This window comes from Protopterus annectens, chromosome 17.part0 (assembly GCF_019279795.1).
Source record: "Protopterus annectens isolate FY-2018-M chromosome 17.part0, PAN1.0, whole genome shotgun sequence".
NCBI lineage: Eukaryota > Metazoa > Chordata > Ceratodontiformes > Protopteridae > Protopterus > Protopterus annectens.
In genome coordinates this window covers 277365971-277389724 of record NC_056751.1, presented here as the reverse complement: position 1 = coordinate 277389724, position 23754 = coordinate 277365971, and positions in this window count along the sequence as shown.

Sequence of the window (23754 nt, the reverse complement as noted above, 5' to 3'; positions counted from 1 at the left end):
AACATGCGGTAGCACTGAAATTACCTCACCATCACCTTTTTAATGGGTCCGTCAGGAGTTGTCCAAGGCTGTGGTCCTGTTTCTGGTAAGCATGATATTATTTAGTTATGCAACATACATATGCTATTAAGGGTAAGGGTCAGGATAATTCCCTACGTACAGGTCATTCTGTGTGTAACCAGAGTAGAATGTTTGTATGTTTCAGTCTGGAACAGTTAACAAAGTTTCCTAGAGTGGATAATCACAGGAGTGTAGTTGAACAAGCAGAAACACTTTTGCAGTTATAGTTCAGAGTGAATAAGCCTCTTGGTGTACATGAGGCAATTAATCCGACATGCCTTGTACATACCGAAAGGCCTATGGTACATACCTTAGGCATTGAAACTTGTATTTGTTTATATTTGTTAAGATAGGTGTACTGAGTTTTATGTGTTGTTTTATCAGGTATAGTGTCATATTGATGTACCTCATTTACCACAGCACGTCAAGGTAAGCCAGGTTCAGCTGATCCCTCCTACCTTGCCCCAACCGACCATGGCAGCGAGTACCAGCACATCTGGAACCCAGACTGGTGGTGCTCCCTCTGCTGCTCCTGCACTATCTGCGCTGTTGAGAAATACCACCCTAGGCAATATCCCGGCCCCCTCTGGGAGTAGTGGTGGAGGGGGTTTTGTCACCCATGCAGAGCTGCCAGGTTTGGTGTGCAGGATAGTCCACCATGGCTATGACTGTCACTTGCACCAGACTGAGTGCAAGCTGGCCACCCTGGTGTGGCATCCTTGTCCTGGTGCCCAGCCACCAGCACAGCTGCCCTCAGGGCAGTGATGGAGCAGTGTCAACAGTCCCATGGGTGGGAACATAAGTCACACTGCTGCTGTCTGGAGGCACATGAGACTCGGATTATATAACACCTTCTCTATCCAAGGTGTTCACCCCCCTCATGTGTCACATACTGCCCCTGTCTGCTGTCTTGTCTGTTTGCAAATGCATCCTCATTTACCCAACTTACCTCCCTCACATGTACCTATGTCCCTTCCCCATCATTCCACTCTCAGCCTTAAAATAAAATGGGCACATGACCCTCCCCCCTAAAAAACAAATTATCCCATACATAGCTCTCCATTTTGCACACTTGTCCACTGGACACATGTAATTCGGTCTAATTGGCTTGACAATGCAGTTATACTGCCCTCACCCCTCTCTTTGTGGTTTTAAAATCCAAATCCATCTACAAATTCTGTCAAAGTGCATAGTTGCTGCTGTGCAAGAAATTGACAGCTATGGTTCTTTCCTACACATTTCCTGCACATCCTTCCTTGCCTTTCACTATGTTTTTTTCCCTCTGCTTACCCCATTTCACCACTTTACTATCTCCCCTTTTTTCTTTTCTTCATATTTTTTAGCATAGAGCTGTGCAACTCGCCATGTCTTGCAGCTTTGCTAAGCTCAGCTAAATAGAGCAATAACAACTATATGTGTTTCTAACATTCTAAGACACAGGTATAGAATTAACACCTCTGCTGTGTTTCAAACCCAAGCCCATCACACCTGCCACACACTGCATTAACCTGCCATGCAATTCTTACTTAAAACAGGTGGTTATAACACATCATAGTAATTGCTAATTACAGTCATTAGGCATGTTTCAGCGGAGATGTGCACCACACCAAACTGCACTGTGCAAACTGGGCTAAAAAGTAATGGAGTAAATGGGAGTGTACCTTGGACTCTGGTGCAGTAGTACACCACTAGACAGCAAAGACATAATAATGGATGTAAAGCAATAGAAGTGAAAAGCCACCAACTGAAATCAAGTGGAAAATTTATTACAACGAAACGTACTTCGAACACACAAACTCTGGCAAGGTCCCACACAGGCGGATTGACAGGGGTGCTCATAGGATGACTGCTGTTCATCCACCACCTGTTGCAGGTGTCACATCACAGGTCACCTGGTGCATGTTTCAGACCATCATGGAGGCACAGACACATCCTGAATGGAACACTGGACGTATGCTTAGGGTTATAGATGCAGCACAATCTGACATCTGTGACTGCCTCCTCCACACTGGGGACACACTGGATCGGTTCACTGATGCAGTGGACAGATGGTAGGCTGAGGCAGTGTCTGTCTTGGACCGCACATTGCACTAGAACATGTGGTTGGAGTTGGGTGTTGGACATATGGATGTAGGTCAGCAACACTCTGCTGATAGTCCACATGGTCATGCACAGTTATGCTCCTGTAGTGGCAGTATACCCAGCGCTATGGGTGGGAGTGTGCTGTCCACACCATGATGTGGCAGGCCATGGGCACATGGTCCTATGTGGTTCTGTGGGGGACACGTCCCAGGAGACAGCAGTCACCATCAGGTACTAACACCACATCTGACCTTGGGCATGGGGGTGCCAGTGCAATTCCTGGCAGAGCCAGTTCCCATATTCAAGGTTGGAGATGGTGAACTGTTAACTCTACCATGTATGGTCCACAGCTGTCCAACATACACACGTCTAGGGCTAGCACTGAGCTTGAGTGTGTACACGCACGTACTCACACACCACTGTCACATGCAGGTCACCTACAGATACATACGGAATCTCTCCATGCTCAATCTAACCCAGTACCTTCCTGACTCACACACATGCTGTCAACTGTTTGGGCCAGCCTAGGCCTCCAGCACCCTGTGCAAGTGATAATACCTGTGCCACATCCCTGTCATCCTTCACACTGATGCAGGGGATTGAAGCTATGTGTCTGATGCACAGGACAACTACATTAATTGACATGTACTTGTGTAATGCAGTATTATTTTGCCATGCCACTTGTAGTAGTCAGCAACATATACTGTATGCTGGCATATGTCATGAGTACACAATATACTTTTCTGGAGCTTATGTTGTATGATGTTGTACGGGTATTATTGTTACACAGTGACAGGTATGTCATGGACCTGTGTATGTTTCTGTTCTAGGAGTCTGGGGGATAACCTATGGACATGCAGCAGCAGTGAAGCAGCACAGCATGACATAGTAGCACAGCAGACCTATGACTTCAGCAAGGTACAGCAGTATATGTGCATGGCTCCATAGGTTCACATCTGTATGACAGTCTACCAAGGACAATGGCATCTGTCAGCATACTCATGCATTCATAATTTCTGATAAGGTCTGCTACAGGTCAATTTGTGACCTTGCTGGAGTGCATATGCTGCCTATCTGTAGGGAGCATAGTAGATGGATGACTAACTTTAAGGACATTAACCTACTATGTCACATTAGTACTACATGCTTGTGGGAGACATTTATCTAGCAGACATAAACACACCCTTGAAACAGACCCTGCCTAATGGTACACAGAGCACCTCAGTGCACTTCAGCACATGCTATCTGTTTGATTGGCTGGGCGGCCATCACCTCAACACATGGCTTCTGCCTGAGTCCCTCTTGGACTGGGGCAATATGTGCTGGCCCTGTACCAAGGGATATGCAGCTGTCTCTGATTATGAGGGCTGTATGATCATTATGCTAGTTAAATTCACATGCCTATTGCTCCATAACATGATGTATACTGCTGTAACAGCCTTACACACAAACATGGCCACATTCAGGATAGCACCACTTTCACTCACTGCATACAGGACATGCCAAGGTACACACACACTACAAGTTGGTTGTATTTAGAGTGGAACACTTACCTATGTACCGGTATACACTACAGATCACAGTACCGATGCATGCAACACAATCCATGTCTGCTAGTACTATCAGTTTAGAACATATAATGCTTGTCAATATCAGCAAGCCTTGTTGTGGTCAGTCATTTGGGGGAGGCACATTACCCACTACAAATAAAATGATGCAATACCCTAACTATGTCTACATTATAAAGGTTATCATATGTATGCAATATGCATAATTACATGCACCATGTTGTGCAGAGTGATATTAGAACCCCTACCTATCTAGGCTTATACACTATAAATCACACTACTTATTGCATGTGCCACAGCTTAAGTATTACTTTTACACTGTCAGCTGGTAGTCTTAAGGTGGCTGACATCATCAGACTTTGTAGAATGGGGCAGTGTGGAAGCCAGTAGCAAATTACAGGTCCAAAAAGTGCATAACCATTGCAGGTGGATAGCCCATGAGGGCATGGCAGTTGTTTTGCAGGGGTGTACATACATACACACACACACACACACACACACACACACACACACACACACACACACACACACACACACACAAACATCTAGTGGGCTGCAGTGAGATTAGAACCCCTACCTATTTAAGCTTATACACTAGAGATAACAGTACTTATCACATGCACCACAGATTAAGTCTGTTGTATATGTGATTTCAGGCACAGCACTTGTACATTACACAAACTATGCTTGTGTTGAGCAGAATCTGTGGCCTGCACAGTTATATTAATTCATACAGTTATCTGCATCTAGTATCCTAGCAGTGAGATAACTGATGTTATCCTAGCTGTCTGCGTACAGTTCCCAGTATGGCCATATGTGTCTGTTTGCATTTAGATAGGTGACACTGAGGGCATGGACATTATGCCCTGTCCATATGTGCATTGACACCATTATACATTATACCAGCTGGTCATCTGTGCCTGCCTATGTAGTGACATCCAGCAGGCATAGGGGTCAGTAGGTAAGTGGATTATGTACTGTTGTGCCCTTAGTTTGGATCCTTAGAGCAACATTATGGCTGTGTGATAGTGCAGTTTACTCACCATTATTAGGGTATGTCGGGCAATGAAGACATCCAGACACATATTTCTGTATATAACAGAGATGTAGATATACATGTAGCTGTGTGTGTGTGTGTGTATGTGTGTGTGTGTGTGTGTGTGTGTGTGTGTGTGTGTGTGTGTGTGTGTGTGTGTGTGTATATGTGTTCTGTACATATATGGGGGGAGTCTATATATCATTTTAATATATATAACTATATATATCTGTTTGACAATACATAGCGATAGATATACTATACATGTGAGAGAGAGATACTGACAAATGGATATGTATACATATATGTCGGTATGTATAGGCATTTATACATAATAGGTCATTTCAGTGAAGGGCCAACAGAATTCTGCTGTACTGTCTCTTAACCTTCTACTAATAACTACACCTCCTGTTGACTACATTTAGTAACTGGCCAATATACTGAGTTCCATTATCTACTATTCTACATGTTTGTGCCACCATTATGTTTATCTGTTTAACTATAATGTACATAAGTCTCTCTTGCCTTCTTTATTGTTAAGTCATATATCGCTAATCTTATTGTATTATACATTTACTGTAACATGCATTCTTATGTATATTTGTTCTGTGGAGCTTTTCCATCTGGGGCCTCCACTGAAAAAGGGTTTTGCCCAGTTTGAACTATCCTGGTCAACAAATGTCAAATAAATAAATAAATACAAATTGTGCTTATTTTTACTAAGAGTATGGGCATGCCCAATGGGAATGCCAGTACTTATAATGTGACTACAGGCCACACCAGGCCACACCTACCTGTATTCCAGTCCGGGATTTTGTATACTACAAACTTTAACATCCACCCCTGTTTCTGCAGTACATGTTCAAGTTTGTATACTACAAACTTTAACATCCACTCCTGTTTCTGCAGTACTGCACTTCACTCAAAATGTCCACAGCATTCCCCAACTGTCTGCTGTACTAAATATGTGACTGGGGTTGGTAATGTTACACCACTGCTCCAACGTCAAGTACAGAACTTTATTAAAGCAAAGCTTTAGGGTGCCAATAAACTCAAAAACAAAACCGCTTCAATGTCAAGCACAGAACTTTATTTAAGCAAAGCTTTTGGGTGCCAATAAACTCAAAAACAAAACCTTTCCAATGTCAAGCACAGAACTTTATTAAAGTTCTGCCTCATATGCTTGGTCTGTTTATTACACATTTAAGGTCTTCTGGTGCTTTATTGAATGTTGGCATCAATACATTCTACTAACTACAGGAAAACAATTGTGTGCCAGACTTTATATCCATCTGAATATATGTATTACTGCAACACCTTTACTTCCAGCAAGGTTTATGTGACCAATATTTAAACTCTGCCCCTATACCCCCCCCCACAGTCTTTCTGGTTTTGTCCAGATTTCTTGCACTAAGTGGTTGGGAGGTATCACATTCTGTGAAAACACCAACATACTACTACCTCACATGCAAAAGATCTGAGTAATTCCAGATTAGAACCATCAGTGCCATCACCCATACTAGCTTCCCTGATCCAATGAGCCACACAGGTTGCTAGACAAAGAGGCATCATTCATTACACAGTCAACAGCAAACATATGTAAATTGTTATCCTGTTGAAGAGAGACGTACAATGTGTGAGTGCTATCTATGTTACAGCCCTATGATTGCCTGGCCCACTGCTATACCATAGCTGATTTTCTGTTAAAGTGGTTACATGGGTACACTGTTGTGTTGGGGATGGGGAACAACAGCACATGATCAGCTTGGGTAGAAAGTACTTCAAATATCATGTGTGTCCACTTTTTAGCATCTCCCTTGCCTGATGTCATGAATATTCCAACCACGAGGCCTAGTGAAAATTAAGGAACACATACTGTTGGACTGCATATCAGCTGTCCCATGTAAATGTTAGCTCTGACCAAATAGCCCACTATATTTCCTTGCATTACAGCAGCAGATCCATACATATTATACCTTATTATAGCAATCCTTACAATTATTATGTACATTAGAGACTTACCTTGAGAATGCAGCAGTTGACAGAATTGCAGTTCAGGGATGACTCTGTATGATGCAAGCAGTACACAGCCAATACAAGGACAGGTACAGGTTGTGTGGATTGCCTGCCATCAGCTATTTTAATATATGTATGTGAATAGCCAAGTCAGTCTCAAACCTATTTTAGTTAAATTAAGTAGAGCTAATCTCTCTTAGCCTGAAGTTTTATCTAAATATATATATTTTTTAAAGTTTTATTAAAGTATTTCAAGTTTTTGTATTAAGTTTTTTAAAAAAGTTTTTTTTTAAATGTTTCTTTAAAATGTTTTTGTGATTTGGATGACATATCATGTGATTTTGGCTGCATGTCATGTGATATATTTGGACCTATATATAAAGAGCTGGTTCTATGCATTGTTTTGTATTGAGAAAGGATTGTATCCGAAAGCTTTACTTATATAAAGTGTTTATCCAGTGGTTTCCTGCCTTGTTCTTTGCATTTTGGTTCCTGGCGTTTATTTTCTTCAATGGGAGTAAGTTGTCAGTCCCTGGGGCTGAAGGTTGTCAGTGAATGAGCTATGCGTTGTCTCTTAGGCAATGTCAGGGCATACTGGACATGCCTACATCTTCATACAAGGACATCATCAGGAGGCTCCTTCTCCAAGTTCTCCTGTGAGTGTGGCTGTGGTGATCTAGGCACTGGTGAGGGGTTGTGTATCCCTTGCTTATGCTGAGCCTGCTGCAGCTGCTTCCACAGGATCATATTGCATAGCATGGCACATATTGTGAACATATGTGCACATGTGGTTGGGGAGTACTGCAGTTCTCCACCAGATATATCGAGGCACTGGAACCATGACTTTAGATACTCAAACACATGCTTTATAATGTTCCTAGTTTGTGCGTGTGCCTCATTATGGCATTCTTCTATGGGTGTGTGTGCATTTTTGATGGGTGTTATCATCCGTGGTTCCAATGCGTAGCCAGCATTCCCCAGTAAATGGCCATATGGGATGTCCCCCTAGCAAACATGTGGTACAGCCATGATGCATGCCAGATATGGGAGTCATGCTAGCTGCCAGGGCTGCCAGCAGACACATTCATGATAATGCCTGGGCATTGCACACAACCTGGCAGTTGATGGAGTGGTACTCCTTGTGGTTGATGTAGATTCTACTCTCCCACACCGGGTAATACCTTGATGTGTATATGAGTGCAATCTATGCACCCAGTATCTCAGGGTAGTGTGCTACATGGTAGAAGTGTTGCATATTGCTGGCCCTTATCTCAGGGGTGAGGGGAAAATATATGTGCTCACTGGCATGTGGTAGCATGGCATCCAGGAACAGGTGGAGTACCCTGGATGCTGATGCCTGTGAGATCCCCATCATGTCTCCAGTTGGTCTTTGGAAGGTACCTGTGGCTATTATCCTAAGAGCTACACAAACCTTTGTTTCTACTGGGATGGGTTCCCCTCTGTTGGCTCTGGGACTGAGTTGAGGGAGGCAGAGCTCAGTGATTTCTTGTAGTATGTCCATGTCCACCCTGTAGTGGTCTACAATTTCCACCTTATGTAGCTCCTGGAGGATTACTCTGGGCCTGAACACTCTTTTCCTTCTCTGCCTAGGCCAGTTATTGTCAGCAGCAACAGCATTGACTTCAGCATTTAACACATACAAATGTAGCAGACCTGCAGCAGCCCCTAGCATTCTTTCATTTAAAATTCCCAAGTCTGTACTCCAGTGATGCAGAGTATGGAGGAAAAATCAGATTGTAGTGTGTATGCATACTTTATAGTGCTCTGCTGTAGGTGCTGACTGTGTGATTGGCTACCTGTGATGCATTGCACCGGCCTAATATATCACTGACATCATTTAATGGTCCTAGTTTAAGTTAAGCAAGGATGAACACTAATTAATACATCATTGGGCTTTTAAGTACTCTGAGCACTGCAGTGCACTATACAAAATCACACTCCATAGGTAAACACTGCTTGGCAATCAGTGCATATGCACCCAAATTTCTGTGCTCAGCACAGCAGCATACTGCGCAAATGTGTGGAAACATGTGCCCCATAGGTAAACAAAGCTTACATGTCAGTGCACACACACCATCAGGCTTCCATGCTCAGAATGACAGAACACCGCACAAACAGGTGCAGCTAAGCTCCAGTCAGCTTAAAATTTATTGGACACACCCTCTCCTGATGTCAGCTACCTCTTCTGTGAACACCAACATGGTTCTCTGCCTACATGGAGGGGATATGCGGACACAGTTACCCCATTATGCTATTCAGTAACTCCACCTCATTTGCATAGGGATCCATACTCACAACATACTACATGGATACTACATGCTTGCAAGTCCTTCCACATAAGCACCAATGCACCACTATAGATACTGCATGCATGGTCCTGTAATACATTTCTGTCTCATGATATTAATATTTGATTTTTCCACGTTGTTTTTTTTTTAATAAGGTATTTTGTACACTGCTGCAAACCACACAAACATGCAAAGATTATTAAAAAGAAATTTATTTTAATATATGTACTATAACTTTTGAAACACACAGAGGTTAGGTTTGCTCATATCTGTGTGTGCTATGCCATTTCTGTCTGTCTACCTACATTTTTACAGGCCCTTTTGTCTGTCTACAGTCCTGAACATGGAATTTTTCCATGTACACTATGGACACTGACAAGGTGTCTGAAGAGCTGCCTATCTGCTTGCTGGATCACTCTATCTGCCACATTTGCATGAGATTCACGTGCTTATGAGGTTATTTGCATGGCACATTAGTTTCCATGTTGGCGAGCTCATGTGTGCCACTCAGCAGCACTTACTGAATTTAAAACTGTGCCCATGTTAGCAGTGTGGCATGATGCCTACTAGGAGAAAAAAACATGTAGGCTTAATTAAATTCCCTCCTGTATCTTTCAGACCTATTTTTTCACCTTAGGTGTTCTGCAGTCTGTATGCAGATGACCTGAAATTGGGTAGACTGATTACATGTTGACATCACCATCTGGTAGCTTGCAAATAGAGTAAGCAACACTTTTGTTAATGATCATGCATCCCTGGGTAAAATAAGCACTTTAATAGCTGAAGATTGTCAAATTTTGCTGTCAAAATCATTTTAACTAGCATAATGACAGTCTGTATGTCAGGAAAATCTTAATATTATTTGACAGAGATTAAAATATAAAGTATATGTGCTTCTTAAAACAATGGAAACCGCTATGGAAAACAGAATATTTTCAAGATAAGTAGGGGAACAGAATAAACTGCATGCCTTTCTAAATAAATCCATAATTAAAACTAGTGGCATTTTACTAGCGCCCCCATCCCAAAAACAAACAGAATGAGCTCTATGCTTTGTGTAGTTCTTGCAGTGTCAGCTTTGCCAACACTTTTTAATTGATCTGATCTACAGGTACAAGACTATTACAATAGATATTCCCTTCATTCCTTTCATTTGTTACTCAGTGTTTCTGCTAACACTTTCTCCATTATTAGTTTAGCTGCATAATAATTTATTTAATTAATTTCTTCTATATTTCATGAATTTCTGTTAAAAGCCCTGATTACTGTGTTTATCTTTTTATCACTCTTCTAACATTCTGGGTCTTATTTACATTCTGTAATCTATTTCCTTCATCTAGCTTAATACGTTTATCCATCTCTAATGAATAAAACAGGACTTTTCTTTAACTCATTCACTCCAGAGCAGTTCAGTGTCTCAATGTCAGCTTCAAAATGATGCATTATTTGTGTCATCACCATGCTCCCTCACAAAGATATGGGCATAATGATGAGAAGTATTGGAAATGTATAATTTTCATAATTCTACAAGACTAAAACTGTAATATGTGTACAGTCCACAGACACAGTTCTTTTACTATGTTGTAAGCAGTAACACTGTCTTCAAAATTAGACATTACATGGCACACTGACATATTCCCTTGCAAAGTTATTTATCAAAATATGAAAGAAAATAATAATTTACATAACCTAGGTCCAAAACAAACTTTGATATTTGTACATGTGTACAACTTACAGGCACAGTTCCTATACCATATTGGAACTATGAATACTGTCTTCAAAATTAGGTATTTCTTACCACGTTCAGATGCTCCCTTGCAAAGTTATTTACCCAAATATGAAAAAAAATATAATTTCCATAATCTAAGTCCAAAAGCAAACTTTGATATCCATACATGTGTACAACATACAGGCACAGTTCTTTTACCATGCTGCAGCTATCAAGACTGTCTTCAAAATGAGGTATTACTTAGCACATTCAGATGCTGCCTTGCAAAGTTATTTACCAAAATATGAAAAACAAATCATAATTTCCATAACCTAAGCCTGAAACAAACTTTGATATCTGTACATGTGTACAACATACAGGCACAATTCTTTTACCATGTTGCAGCTATCAATAATGTCTTCAAAATGAGGTATTACTTAGCACATTCGGATGTCCCCTTGCAAAGTTATTTACCAAAATATGAAAAAAATCATAATTTCCATAACCTAAGTCCAAAACTAACTTTGATATCTCTACATGTGTACAGCATTCATACCCAGTTGTTTTACCATGTAGACAGATATCATTTCAAATATACACATTCTTGGTGTAGCCAACATACTGCTGAATGGGTACAAGTAAAGAGCAAAAGCAAGGTAAAGACAGCCACTCCACTAATGAACCCAGGACAGGCATGGGACTTCAGTGGCATGCAAGGCCGTCTGATCTGTTTGATACCTGTGCTGGCTACCCACTCAGACAGCTGATACCACTACAGTCTCACAACCTCCTTCAGTGTCAGCAGTCTTCCTTACCTATGCCTTTTCTGTTTTCATGTGTCTATTCCGCAATGGACCTAAAGGATCAAGTTCTGTATTACTAAGCCCTTCATGTCATCTAAACTCTACACATGCCTGATAAAAGAAGAATAACAAAAGAAGTATTGCAGGATGGTTAGTGACATATTTAATTGTATGTGGTAGCACTCTCCTGAAACAGTTGTTCTTTCTCAGCATCTTCACCAGCACCTTCCCACAGTTATTTGTCAAACACAGAAAAATATCATATTTTACACAACACAATTCAAAATAGAGTTTTACTTACCATACTGGCCCTACTTGGTCAAGGGTGATTCCCATTCTTCTCACAAGCTGCATGTTGCTAATCCTGCATAGCTCTCCTCATGCCATTGTGGAGGTCAGTCAAGAACAACACAATGCCCTCCTCAGGTGAATGCCATCCCTTCTGAACAGGTGAACATCTTTTATGGTGATGCTGCCATGGCAGATTATAGATCCACCGACCTTGTGCATCAAGCCATGCATGAACCCATTCTGTAAATGTCTGGCCTTGTGCGCTGCCCATTGACTCTTTGCTGTTTTCCATATCTGGCAAGGAATTATGTCAGACCACACAAAATGACAACGTGGCCACCACGACTGCAGGTGTTCAAAAATTGCTCTGATTTGAAACCGTAGCCTTCCAATTGGTTGACTGATCACATCATTCCTTTCAATGTGTAACACAAGGATGTTGGGTTCAGGGTAGATGGAACACTTCTCTTCCAACAACTGCAGTACTCCGCTCCAATGCATACCTCTTCTTGCAATCCAGTATACCTTCACACTGGATGTGGGGAAGCTCAGGTTGTAGTGGTTTTCAGTTATGGAGGCATGGCTGGCAGCCCATTGAATGTAGGAATGGCCACATACCCACACTCTCACTTGTCATTCTCCTGCTCATGAAGCCATGTCAGTGTCAGAAGATGGATGAACCTGCACAGGAACGAAAATGCAAACAGATTACTACTGATGTTTGACAGATGTCTTGGAAGACTGCATATATATGTATATCATAATGCATTACCTGGATAGACCATCCAAATCTTCACTCCTATCCGTAGGGTAAATATTCTTTTCATAAGTTACATATGGCCATCAGGAGTGAAATGGGAGCTAATGTAAACCCTCTTGCCTTGACCTACATACATTTGCTACACCTGAAGGGAGGTAGACTGAGAGGAGAGCTACAGCAAGGCAGCATGTGAAAAGACCAAGACTAACCTAGGCTTTGTCGTTTTGCATGTGTCCTTTCCCGGAGGGAAACATTGCATCATAGTGGCATCCCCGAGGCTATGCTTACCTAGGACAGCAGCACTATGGGACTGAGCTGAAGAGTCTCCAAGTTCCCAGCTGCAATCCAGGTGCTGAGGACAGGCATGGGGCTTCAGCTCATGGGCGTCTGAAGTGTCCCATACCGGTGCTGGCTACCCACTCTGACTGCTGGTAGCAGCAATGACTCCTGATTGCATGCAATGCCAGCAGACTGCCTTACCTCTGCTTTTATCAAAACAATTTGTGATTTTTTGGCAAATCAGAGGACGCAAGGCACTAAATATCATATATATTCATATCCTTCATACAGTGTAGCACAAATCCTGTTATTCTAGTAACTTTTTAAAGAACAAATTTAAAATCTATCCCTGTCATCACTCTCAAGTGTCCTGATTTTCACAGGATGTCCAGATTTTGCCTCATAGATTTGTTACATTTCCTGAAATTGTACAAATGACAGAAAGAAACTGGTTGCAATAACTCCAAGTGGAGAAAAACCCAAATCTGGCTTGTGCATTCATTAATGTAATAACAACTTCTTGTGTGAATAACAGTGGCATCTGCTGAGAGTTTTGCCTGAAAAGTGATAATGACTCAGGGCTATATTGCAACTGCACTGTGATAATGACATGCAAAGTTATGCATGCTCAGACACAGGTGATAATTGCTGCACATAACCTGTTGAGTAGGCATTCATTGTACTACCTTGTGCAGCTGTTATGTAACAGAGACTCATTATCATCAGTAAGGAGAAGACCTGAGTAATTCAGTAAAATAGTATAACACAGATATTGAGACCTTCTTCTCACCTAAATTCCAGAAATGACTGACAAAGCCAAGAAAAAACACAAAACATAAGGCAGCACCATGCTTGTAATAGTCAGCTAATAAGCTGGGAGACCTCTACAACAAATTCATTATAGGAAATTTGGCACGAATTAGTGGCATAACTACATAGTGGCACATGTGCTATGTGAAATACCAGCAATAAATAACACAATATGTCTGTAGGTCAAAATCATGCAGAAATGGCTAGCAGAACCAAGTACTGGCAGGAAATAGAGGAAGTAATAGTCAAATTATGTTTCCTTTGTATACCGTACCTTACACCAGGTAGTATACAGACAGGGTGTAAAGGTGGAAGTGTCTGAATTTACACTAAAAAACGATATCTCATGCCTGGTCAAACAGGACAATTAAATTGAGCTTCTCCATATTAAAATGACCATCAGCCAAATACTATACCACATCCTTGCTGAGCAAACTGTAAACCTATATAGAAGCTGTGGCTACAGTAAGCCTACTAGCTGAGAAATTCAGCTCAAACTTCACCCCCCCCAGTAATCACACAATCTCAGCTATCACACACGACTGAGTGCTGGAAGTACTCTCAAAGGCCAAAAACTTCTATGGGTTGTAGTAATATCCTAAAATGAATTCTAAATAGCACTGAACAAGATATTTCTATTTCCCTAAAACAATTTAACCTCAGCCTCCAAACTGGCTTCATATCAAGTGAACTGAGGACAACAACAGTCATACCACTGCACAAAGGAGACCCATCCACTGAACTGGGCAATCACAATCCTAGAAGACTGACCAGCCTCATATATAAAACTATGGAAAGACTTATCATGGAACTAATCAACAACATGAGTGATGAGTGGTCTGTGTACTTCAGCACACCAACACTGAAATATAGCATACATCCAAATCCACAAAAGAATGGCTTCACCAAAAGAAAATTTAAGTTTTGGAAGAGCCCAGACCTAAATCCAATAGAACATCTTAGTGGTGACCTGAAGAGGGCTGTGCGCAAGAGATGCCCTTGCAAATTTATGACCAGCAGATGTACATAAACCACATTTGGTTTTGAAGAGTTTCACTTGAAACAGCCGACAGAGGTGAACAAGTGGCCTATGGAAATAATCAGCTTTAGATATTCAGGACCACAACAGTATGTAAAACTGCTCTGAGGGTTTGCAGCACATTTAAACTTGAACCTCTTTCTCAACCAGTACAATTCCAAAAATAAGACCAGAACCAGAATACAGTAACAGAAAGTTCACACTGCCATACAAAATAATGGAAACAGCTGTTGCTATACCACTAAAAGCATTACATATGGATCTACTTGAGTCTACCAAGATACATCCGGATATATGTATATTTGTATATTATACACACACATACACACACACACGCACATATATATATATATATATATATATATATATATATATATACAAACACACACACACACACACACACACACACACACACACATACACACACACACACACACACACTTACAGACACATATACTCACACATATATATAGGGAAAAATGTCCAGTTTGAAATTCAAAATTACTGACTACAACACAGAACACATATGGGAGATCAACAAAATCAACTTGGTGTATGAGTTGTGCCAGAGTAAGCAGATACTGTATGTATTCACAAGCAATTCACTGACTCCAACATTATACATTCCCGCCAATTACCCCTTCAGTATAAGTATGCACAAGCACCAGACTGAAACATCTCCCCAGTGACCCCTTCAGCAGTCTGAAGTACTCTGCACAAGCACTAGAATGCAACATTACCATCAATGAACCATTATGCAGCCCTTCCAAGTATGCACAAGAATCAAAAGGACACATTCCCCCCATGACCCCTTCAGCAGTATATCAGAGTTTACACCAGCACTAAAATGAAACATTTGCCACATGATCCCTTCAGTAGTATGTCCAAGTATGCAGAGAACCAAAATGAAACATTACGTCCATTGACTGTGCTGTAGAGAGAAGGCACATTTACTTATATATAAATATATATAAACAATTGGTTGCTGTAGAAATAAATATTTCATACACTAATTTAATCCACAGATATTGCTATTCACAGGTGAAAAATGGCAACCATATTCTTGTGACTGTGACTTAGTGAGGAATTGGTTGGGTGAGCATGAATCCCAAGGAAATGTACATCAGTAGAAACCACAACAACCACCCTCCAGGCACACACCCATTCATGCATGTTGGGTGTCCACATAAATTGCTTTATCTTACTGGCCAACCATCAGAGAAAACTACTAATATTCCTAACTGAAAGATAAATGTAAGCAACACAATGCTACTGGGTACATGGAGAGAGAATAACCAACTGAACAATAAATGTGACCACCTATATACAGAATTAATTTATCACAGCTGTGCAGTGGAGAAATACAAAGGGGAAACATCTATGCCATTGGCAGGAGCTCAAAATAAAACCTGCCAATAGTCAAAATCAAGTGTAAAAATGGATTTTTATACAGGTTTGTGTAAGCATCAGCCTGAAAATAACTTTAAAAAATCTCCATAATTAGTATAATGCTGAACGAATTTAGTGTGGCTTCATTTGTGCAGTCCACATCTCCACAACATGTAAACCCCAGACTAGATTACAGCCAGTACATGTGTTCTATCTTACTTAGTCTTTTCCTGAAATCAGAGAGCAGGCTGTTTGGCAACAGGTCCATCAGTCCAACTGGACCCTCAGGTCTGAGCCCACTAGCTGAACCAAGAGCCTATTAATTGCAAACTGGCCTTGAGCCAGTGCATCCAAATGCTGGCATACTCATACTAGGGAATTTGGTACTTTTCCATTAGCAGGGCAACACTTCTAACACCATTAGAACATTATTTTATAGGAGTTGTGTTGAGATACACATAGAAAAGGTATAACGGCATGGATGCCTGCTGTCTATTACCCTGGTTTCTATAGCGCCAACATTTCAAATGCTTGCTAGGCCACAAAACCCTGTCCACAATATCCAATACAGTTCTTTATAATAACAGGGAGCCAAACATTTAAAGAAAAAAAAAAGTAGTCCTGATGCTGTAAAAACAAAAGCTCTCCAGGAAGAGCAGGTGTACGGGGTGTACAAAAGGGGGCATTTCAATGCTTTCACCATTCTGTGAAAAAATCATTACTTACAGATGCCCCCTCTCCCCCTTCACTTGACCACAATCCTTGACCTGTAGAGCTCGACCATACAGCTGCTTAGTTACCAAAAGCAGCTGTGACACTTTTGCGTGTGGCTGCTGCTGCATTAGAAGTGTTTAATTCACTATAAAACATCAAGCAGTAGATAATTGGCATTTATTTCCTGAACAAGAACCACCACAGAACTGTAATGATTGACATTAGCAACTCATAGTAATTCTGGCTAGTATACCACAAACTGAGGAAAACCATGTAATTTTTCCATCCACGCACATTCTGAGTAATCCTCAACCATGTACCAGAAAAATGAAACATTCTTCTAAAGACAGAGGAAGTGAATAAACGGGGTCTGTACCATGCTGCTTTTTCAGAGTAATAAAAACCAGGAAAATGTAGTGCCTACCTGTTATGATCCTCACCCATTTAACAAACAATTTTACTGAGCTCAGGACAAAGTGCAAGTCAAGTTAGGAACCATGCCTCTCAGCCTGCTTGTGCAAGAAATCTGAACAAAGCCTAAAATAATTGGGGGGGGGGGCAAAGGGCCAAAACTAGGATGTATAACTCATATTATTCTATCAGATTTCTAAGTTTGTAAGAATAATATTAGACAGTTAACCAGGGTAATGGACAACAGGCATCCATGCCGTTATACCTTTTGTATGTGTATCTCGCCACAACTCTGTTCTAATGGCGTTAGAAATGTTGCCTCAATAATGGAAAAGCACCCTCTGTTCTAATGGCATTAGAAGTGCTGCCCTTCTGTTGACTACATTTAGTAACTGGCCAATATACCGAGTTCCACTATCTATTATTCTTCATGTTTGTGCCACCATTATATTTATCTGTTTAACTGCAATGTACATAAGTCTCTCTTGCCTTCTTTATTGTTAAGTCATATATCACTAATCTTATTGTATTGTACATTTACTGTAACATGAATTCTTATGTATATTTGAACTGTGGAGCTTTTCCATCTGGGCTCTCCACTGAAAAAGGGTTTTGACCAGTTCGAACTATCCTGGTCAACAAATGTCAAATAAATAAAAATTGTGCTTATTTTTACTAAGTGTATGGGCATGCCCAATGTGAATGTCGGTACTTATAATGTGACTCCAGGCCACACCTACCTGTATTCCCATCTGGGGTTTTATATGTTACAAACATTAACATCCACCGCTGTTTCTGCAGTACTGCATTTCACTCAAAAAAGTCCACAGCGTTCCCCAGCTGTCTGCTGTACTAAATATGTGACTTGGGTTGGTAATGTTACACCACCGCTCCAACGTCAAGTACAGAGCTTTATTAAAGCAAAGCTTTCGGGTACCAATAAACTCAAAAACAAAACCTCTCTAATGTCAAGCACAGAACTTTATTAAAGTTCTGCCTCATATGCTTGGTCTGTTCCTGACACATTTGAGGTCTTCTGGTACTTTATTGAATGTTGGCATCAATACATTCTACTAACTACAGGCAAACAACTGAGTGTCAGACGTTATATCCATCAGAATATATGTATTACTGCAACACCTTTACTTCCAGCAAGGTTTATGTGACAAATATTTAAACTCTGCCCCCCCCCCCCCCCCCCCCACACACACACACACACACAGTCTTTCTGGCTTTATCCAGATTTCTTGCACTAAGTGGTTGGGAGGTATGCCATTCTGTGAAAACACCAACAGACTACTACCTCACATGCAAAAGATCTGAGTAATTCCAGATTAGAACCATCAGTACCATCACCCATGCTAGCTTCCCTAGTCCAATGAGCCACACAGGTCACTAGACAAAGAGGGGTCATTCATCACACAGTCAACAGAAAACATATGTAAATTGTTATCCTGCTTGAAGAGAGACATACAATGTGTGAGTGCTATCTATGTTGCAGCCCTATGATTGCCTGGGCCATTGCTATACCATAGCTGATTTTCTGTTGAAGTGGTTATATGGTTACACCGCTGTGTTGGGGGTGGGGGAAAAACAGCACATGATCAGCTTGGGTAGAAAGTACTTCAAATATCATGTGTGTCCACTGTTTAACATCTCCCTTGCCTGATGTCATGAATATTCCAACCACAAGGCCTAGTGAAAATTAAGGAAAACATACTGTTGGACTGGATATCAAGTTGTCCCATGTAAATGTTAGCTCTGACCAAATAGCCCACTATATTTCCTTGCATAACAGCAGAAGATCCATACATATTATACCTTATTATAGCAATCTTTACAATTAGTGTGAATGTTAGAGACTTACCTTGAGAATGCAGTAGTTGACAGAATTGCAGTTCAGGGCTGACTCTGTGTGGATTGCCTGCCATCAGCTATTTTAATATATGTATTTGAATGGGAGTAAGTTGTCAGTCCCTGGGGCCCTAGGTTGTCAGTGAATGTGCTATGCGCTGTCTCTTAAGCAATGTCAGGGCATACTGGACATGCCTACATCTGCCTACATGGACATCATTAGGCGGCTCCTCCTCCAAGTTCTCCTGTGAGTGTGGCTGTGGTGATCTAGGCACTGATGAGGGGTTGTGTATCCCTTGCCTATGCTAAGCCTGCTGTAGCTACTTCCACAGGATCATATTGCATAGCATGGCACATACTGTGAACATATGTGCACATGTGGTTAGGGAGTACTGCATGGCTCCACCAGATATATCAAGGCACTGGAACCATGACTTTAGCAACTCAAACACATGCTTTATAATGTTCCTAGTTTGTGCATGTGCCTCATTTTGGCATTCTTCTATGGGTGTGTGTGCATTTATGATGGGTGTTATCATCCGCGGTTCCAATGCATAGCCAGTATCCCCTGGAAAATTGCCATATGGGATGCCCACCTAGCAAACATGTGGTACAGCTATGATGCATGCCAGATATGGGAGTCATGATGGCTGCCAGCACACACATTCATGATATTCCCTGGGCATTGCACACAACCTGGCAGTTGATGGAGTGGTACCCCTTGTGGTTGATTTAGATTCTACCCTCCCCACTGGGTGGTGCCTATATGAGTGCAATCTATGCACCCAGTACCTCAGGGTAGTGTGCTACATGGTAGGAGTGTTGCATATTGCTGGCCCTCATCTCAGGGGTGAGGGGAAAATATATGTGCTCACTGGCATGTGGTAGCATGGCATCCAGGAAATGGTGGAGTACCCTGGATGCTGATGCCTGTGAGACCCCCATCATGTCTCCAGTTGGTCTTTGGAAGGTACCTGTGGTATTATCCTAAGAGCTACACAAACCTTTGTTTCTACTGGGATGTGTTCCCCTCTGTTGGCTCTGGGACTGAGTTGAGGGCGGCAGAGCTCAGTGATTTCTTATAGTATGTCCATGTCCACACTGTAGTAGTCTACAATCTCCAGCTCATATAGCTCCTTTAGGGTTACTCTGGGCCTGAACACTCTTCTCCTTCTCTGCCTAGGCCTATTATTGACAGCAGCAACAGCATTGACTTCAGCATCTAACACATACAGATGTAGCAGACCTGCAGCAGCCCCTAGCATTCTTTCATTTAAAATTCCCAAGTCTGTACTCCAGTGGTGCAGAGTATGGAGGTAAAATCAGGTTGTAGGGTGTATGCATACTTTATAGTGCTCTGCTATAGGTGCTGACTGTGTGATTGGCTACCTGCGATGCATTGCACTGACCTAATATATCATTGACATCATTTAATTGTCCTAGTTTAAGTTAAGCAAGGATGTACACTAATTAATACATCATTGGGCTTTTAGGTACTCTGAGCACTGCAGTGCAATGTGCAAATGCACGCCCCATAAGTAAACACTGCTTAGCAGCCAGTGCACACACACCCATATTTCCATGCTCAGCACAGCGGCATACTGCACGTGGAAACACGTGCCCCATAGGTAAACAAAGCTTACACATCAGTGCACACACACCCTCAGGCTTCCATGCTCAGCATGGCAGAACATCGCACAAACAGGTGCAGCTAAGCTCCAATCAGCTTAAAATTTATTGGACACACCCTCACCTGATGTCAACTACCCCCTTTGTGGACACCAACATGGTTCCCTACCTACATGGAGGGGATATGCGGACACAGTTACCCCATTATGCTATTCGGTAAGTCCACCTCATTTGCATAGGGATCCATACTCACAACATACTACATGGATACTACATGCTTGCAAGTCCTTCCACATTAGCACCAATGCACCACTATAGATACTGCATGCATGGTCCTGTAATTCATTTCTGTCTCATGATATTAATATTTGATTTTTCCACGTTGTTTTTTTGTAATAAGGCTTGTTTGTACACTGCTGCAAATCACACAAACATGCTTAGATTATTAAAAAGAAATGTATTTTAATATATTTAGTATAACTTTTGAAAGACACAGAGGTTAGGTTTGCTCATATTTGTGTGTGCTATGCCATTTCTGTCTGTCTACCTACATTTTTACAGGCCCTTTTGTCTGTCTGCAGTCCTGAACAGGGATTTTTCCATGTACACTATGGACACTGACAAGGGGTCTGAAGAGCTGCCTATCTGCTTGCTGGATCGCTCTACCTGCCTCATTTGCATGAGATTCACCTGCTTATGAGGTGATTTGCATGGCACATTAGTTTCCATGTTGGCGAGCTCATGTGCGCCACTCAGCAACACTTACTGAATTTAAAACTGTGCCCGTGTTAGCAGTGTGGCATGATGCCTACTAGGAGAAAAAACATGTAGGCTTAATTAAATTCCCCCCTGTATCTTTCAGCCCTATCTTTTTCACCTGAGGTGTTCTACAGTCTGTATGCAGATGACCTGAAATTGGGTAGACTGATTACATGTTGACATCACCATCTGGTATCTTGCAAATAGAGTAAGCAACACCTTTGTTAATGATCATACATCCCTGGGTACAATAAGCACTTTCATAGCTGAAGATTGTCAAATATTGCTGTCAGAATCAGTTTAATTAGCATAATGAAAGTGTGTATGTCAGGAAAATCTTCATATTATCTGACAGAGATTAGCATATAAAGTATCTGTGCTTCTTAAAACAATGGAAGCCATTATGGAAAACAGAATATTTTCAAGATAAGTAGGGGAACAGAATAAACTGCATGCCTTTCTAAATAAGCCCATAATTAAAACAAGTGACATTTTACTAGCTCCCCCATCCCAAAAACGAGCAGAATGAGCTCTATGCTTTGTGTAGTTTTTGCAGTGTCAGCTTTGCCACCACTTTTTAATTGATCTGATCTACAGGTACAAGACTATTACAATAGATATTCCCTTCATTCCTTTCCTTTGTTATTCAGTGTTTCTGCTAACACTTTCTCCATTATTAGTTTAGCTGCATAATAATTTATTTAATTTATTTATTCTATATTTCATGAATTTCTGTTAAAAGCCCTGATTACTGTGTTTATCTTTTTATCACTCTTCTAACATTCTGGGTCTTATTTACATTCTGTAATCTATTTCCTTCATCTAGCTTAATATGTTTAGCCATCTCTAATGAATAAAGCAGGACTTTTCTTAAATCATTTTCTTCTGGATTGAGAGCATCCTCTTTGCTCTGTGTTTCCTCTGTGTAATCTATAGATAGTTCCAGAAAATCTTTCTGTGACATATCCTTTTCAGATTCACCCTTCTTCATATGCTGCTCCTTCATATATTGGCCCACCACACTACAACATTGCCTGTGTCAGAGTTGTTTCCTGCTTCTTCCTTTGCTATGCAACTTCAACTGGACTTTCATACTGGTCTCCTTAAATAAGCCTCCAGAGCATCATCATCAAGTTGCAAATTATCTTCATATACCGCCCACTCCTCCTGTTGCTCCTTAATCCGCGACATGTAATTCTATAATACTGCTAAATTTCCTGTATTGGATTATCCACATTAAACTGTTCACTTTGCAGATAATACTTACTAATCCTATTTTCTACAGTTCCCCTTTGTTTTGTTTTTTTTTTTGTGAAATGTTCCATATCTGAATGCCTTTGCCTGAATTTTTCTTCAAATATCTTTGGAGCTGCTTTGTTTTGTACTGAGTAGGATCATAGGAAGTTACTAGGCTACTGGTCCTGAGGCCTTTACAAGCCTAGCCAAGAATTTAGCCCATATTCCAACAAGTCAGCACCCTATGCCACTGTCTAGCAGGAACTCAGGTATAATTGCAGGGGTGTATTTTCTGTTCCCAATCCACTTATCCAGGTTGCACTTAAAAAGATTTAATGAGGTACTCTGCTTTACATGGAGAGGGACTCTATTCCACAAAAGGGGAAGTCTCTTGGACACAAATATTTCCTGACAAAAAGTCCTATTGATTTCACAGACCCAGTTGATGTTATGCGTGCTGGTTGCTCGAGTGGACCTTGACTTGCTGATATGCACCAGTCCCATCAGGGCAGGGTCTGAGATTGCTTTGTATGCCAGACAGAGGAGTCTGTAAGAGGCTGAGTAGAGGGACAGGGCATTTAGCCTATCTGCGTAAGGTAGATGTTTGAGGCCATGGATTGTATGGGCGAGGAACCTCAGTGGTCTCTCCAGCTGCTGCATGTACTTTGTGAGGTACATGCCGAAAGGGGCATTGTACTCAATAACGGGTCTTATAAGGAAGAATACAAGGGTGCTATGACCACTTTGTCCCTGGATGAGATACCCTTACTAATGAGGTGAGCCATGTAGAAAGCTTTCCATACAACGGAGGCAATATGTTGGTCAAAAGTCAGTTTGCTATCAACCTGGGTTCCCAAGTCCCTCACGACTGATTGCATACCTAGTACCTTATTATCAATATGATAATTTGTGGGGACATCACTCTCCCCAAAAGGGATGATTATGCATTTTTTGGCATTCAGATTGAGGCCTGTTTCTGGCACTAGTCATTTGTTTGGGTG